Raw genomic sequence first — 3991 nt, 5'->3', positions numbered from 1 at the left:
CCTGCATACAGATTTCTCAGGAGACAGGTAAGGTGGTCTGGTATTCCCATCTCTTAAAAGAATTTTCCACAGTTTGTTGTGATCTACACAAAGACTTTGGTGTAATCAAAGTGGAGTGAAGTTAAATAAGAATGTACTGATCCCTACTCTACTCGACCCTTTCTGGGTGCTTTTTCCCTCTTTAGCACTGGGATAGGGTGCGGAAGGCACGATGTAGCTGGGCAGAGTGGAACGGAGTGGACCACAGGGTAGGCTGCAAACGAGCCTGAAGAGATGGCACAGTAGCAGCCCCGCAATTTCTAAGTAGGCGGGCTCGGAAAACCGCAAGCTGATTGGAGCGGGGACCAAGGATTTTGTATGCAAAGACGTTTGCGGGGCAACCACGCGGTTTTTACTTGGCTCGTCTATTTCAAGTGGCATTGGGGTCGTAGTGACAGGAATTACAGGGGGCACTGAAACCCCGGGTTCCCTCAGACAAACCCTTGTATTAGTGGCGACCGCGCCCTTTCGAACAGCGGGAGCTTACCCAGCCTGTGGCTGCGCCGCCTGCCGGAAACCCCGCGGCTGCTCTCGGGCGCGCGCCCCCCGACCGCTCGTGACCGCTCACGCATGCTCCCCGCGCTCCCACGCGCGCAGGCCCTTCGCCGCCGCCGCCCACGCAGCCGCGTGCTCTGGCCGCGCGGACTCGGCTGCTGCGCTGCGCCGCGCCCACCGAGCCAGCTGCCGGCGCTGGGACGAGCTCTCGGAGGACGCTGCAGCGCGGGGCGCGTCGCCCCCCTCAGTCCACCAGAGCCCGGATACCTTAGAAATTCGGCTCTGGGTCTGTGGGGAGCGAAATGCAACCCAAACTCCATTTTGCCGAACCCCACGCAAATAAACACACACAAGCATTCACACAGACGTCGCCGCGACCCGCGCCCGCCGCGGCGGATCCCGGCCGCGTGCGGCCAGGGAAGAGCTCGGGACCCGGGAGGGGTCGCTGCTCGGGACCAGCCGCTAAACGGTGCGACGTAAGTGCCCGGCGTTACCGGCCCGGCTTAAAGGCGCAACTGCCGGCCGGAGGCCTGCAACGCCGGGGCGGGGCCAGGCCGGGCGGAACCGGCCGCGGGAGAGCGGGCAGGCGGGGGAGATCGGAAAGGAAAATAGCGGGGGAGGAGGAGCGCGGGCGTGATTTGTCCTTCTCGGCCAGGTACGGCGGCGCCCAGGGCGGGCCGGAGACCGGGCTGCGGCTGCGCTCAGACTCAACCAGCCCGCGCCCGGCGCCCTCGCAACATCCCTTCTCTTGCAAGGCTAAGCCGACTTCATTAAAAGGCGGTCGCCGAATGAGGACGGGCGCCAGCGAGCGATGTTTGGAAGCGCCCTGGCCTCAGTGATACAGACCAACAGTTAATGGGGGAGGTGGGAAGGGCGCGGGGCCGTCGCCTCTGGCTTAACAGAGCAGATGCGCGGAAACTCCAACAGGTGGCTCCGTGGCGCAATGGATAGCGCATTGGACTTCTAGAGGTTGAAGGCATTCAAAGGTTCCGGGTTCGAGTCCCGGCGGAGTCGGAGGTTTTTTCCAACCCCCTGTTTTATTTTCTACACCAGTCATTTCTCTCCTTTTCTTAAAGGGTGTACTCTCGCCTCGCATTCTCTGCCCGCTATCCCCACTGCCTTCGGCTTTCTGCAGCTCTTTTTCTTCTAGTCGCTCTCACCTCTATAGTCTATCCCTCCCCTTACTTCCCTGGCTCGGTGGCTCTGGGCCAGGGCCCTGCCGACTCCGGAGCCTGATCCGGGAACTGGGGAAAGCCGCCCGGGCGGCATCGAGGCAAGGTCTCGCGGTTTCGGCCTAAGCATAACGCGGGGGAGGCCCCGTCTCGGTTGTTCGGGAGAGCTGGCTCCAGACCCCTTCGCCAGGGTCGCGATTGTGGCTGCTAGGGAGGGAGGGGCGAGCGAAGGACAGGGAAACGCGCCCACGCGGTGAGCAGTCTTCCAGCCCAGAAGGCTCCCAGCCCAGTGGGATCCTGTCACAAATGCAGATTTCTGGGCGTCACTCCAGTGGGCCCAGGAATCTGACTTTCGAATAAGAACGCCTGCTCCTCTCCTCCATGATTCCGGTGCAAAGAGACCCAAGGTCCACTCTGCCTGTCAGCTCCTTTAGGCAAGGCTATCTTTTACCTCTTCTAACAGATTCTTTACCGACTGAGCTACCGGCGAAGCCCTTCTGACAATTCATATCTTTGCATGAGATTAGGGTTCTACCTCGATGAATGCGAATAAATCAGTGAGTGAATGAAATTTTAACAATGCTGCAACAAACAATTCATGCAAAAAATACAAAATCCCAAATTGTCCAGAAAAGTACAGGGAAAAGTAAACATCTTTGTTCTTCCTATTTCCCAGCCCTTCTTCAACTCTATAAGCCATCAGTGAAAATGGTTTCTTGGAAATATTTTCAGATTTATTTTATGTCAGCATTGCTGCATCTACCCTCTTTATATTTGTTGATGTTATTGATGTAGGTGGTTTCGCTATGCTTGCTAACTCACTTATTATTGCAATAGAACTGCCTTGTTCCATTGTACCTAAGTATCATAATGATTTAATAGTCCCCAATAGTTGGCCATATCAGTGTTATGTATTTTCCTAGTGTTTCAGTGAACATCCTTATTACTGTACACAAGTGCAAATTTATCTGTAGGATAGATTCCTAGGAAATTGAATTGCTGGGTCAAAGGCTTGTTTGTGCATTCTTTGATAGATATTACCAAATTGCTTTCATAGAGATTGTATCCATTTTACTGTCACTAACAGTGATAAAAGTGGCATTTCAAATATGCTTAGAAGAGGAGGAATGTTCATTGTCAGTGATTCTGAGACAAAATTCCCACTTCAGTCCTTTTACAGAGGTATATTTCAGATGAAAATACAAATAATATGACCATCAAAAGCACTAAAATAAGATGTGATGAAGTTATTTAATAACTTAAGCAGTATAACTCCAAACCTAGAAGCCACTAAAAAATCAATAAATCCAAAAATATGGATTTCTGTAAGACAAAAAACAAAATACCATAAACAAAAATCAAAAGGCAAACTGGAACAGAACAATTATAATACATATCACAAAAAAGGGCTGGTTTCCTTAGTGTGCAAAGAACTCCTTCAAACCAATAAGAAAATGAACGATGATGGAATAGAAAAATGACCAAACCCACCACACACACAGTAGGTATCTAGAAAATATATTTGGGTTTGTTTTCTTTTAAATAGACATTATATTTTGGCTTTAACTTCTGTTTTTAAAGTTAAATCTGATAGTTTTATAGACAACCAAGATTCCTGTGCTATTTATTAGTTGAACTAAAGTACTCACCTACCTTTCTTATTTAAGAAAATGTTAATTGAAATACAGTTGATTTACAATGTTGGGTACAGTATAGTGATTCAGTTATATATAAAAATATTCTTCTTTTTACATACTCTTCCGGTATAGGTTATTATAAGATATTGAGTATAGTTCTGTGTCTACTGTTATTTAGTATATAGAGGTCTGTATTGGTTAATCCCCAGAGAAGGCAATGGCACCCCACTCCAGTACTCTTGCCTAGAAAATCCCATGGACGGAGGAGCCTGGTGGCCTGCAGTCCATCGGGTCGCTAAGAGTCGGACACGACTGAGTGACTTCACTTTCACTTTTCACTTTCATGCATTGGAGAAGGAAATGGCAACCCACTCCAGTGTTCTTGCCTGGAGAATCCCAGGGATGGGGGAGCCTGGTGGGCTGCCGTCTATGGGGTTGCACAGAGTCGGACTCCACTGAAGCAACTTAGCAGCAGCAGCAGCAGCAGCAGCATGGGTTAATCCCAAATTTCCCATCCCCCCTTACCTTTTTGGTAACCATAAATTTGTTTTCTTTGGCTGTGAGTCTATTTCTGTTTTGTAAATAAGTTCATTTATATCGGTTTTAAAGATGCATATAAGTGATATCATATGCTATTTGTCTTTCTCT

The 3991-nt window shown here is 49.9% G+C and overlaps 1 non-coding gene across 1 annotated transcript; it reads left to right on the top strand.

Moving 5' to 3' along the window:
* Positions 1 to 1463: 1463 nt before the first annotated feature.
* Positions 1464 to 1548, top strand: TRNAR-UCU. The gene is given in 2 exon segments: positions 1464 to 1500; positions 1513 to 1548. It is a non-coding gene; the product is annotated as a tRNA-Arg (tRNA).
* The last annotated feature ends 2443 nt before the right edge of the window (positions 1549 to 3991 follow it).

The sequence above is a fragment of the Bubalus bubalis genome, chromosome 6, assembly GCF_019923935.1.
Source record: "Bubalus bubalis isolate 160015118507 breed Murrah chromosome 6, NDDB_SH_1, whole genome shotgun sequence".
Lineage (NCBI taxonomy): Eukaryota > Metazoa > Chordata > Mammalia > Artiodactyla > Bovidae > Bubalus > Bubalus bubalis.
This window is presented reverse-complemented; position numbering and strand designations above follow the sequence as displayed.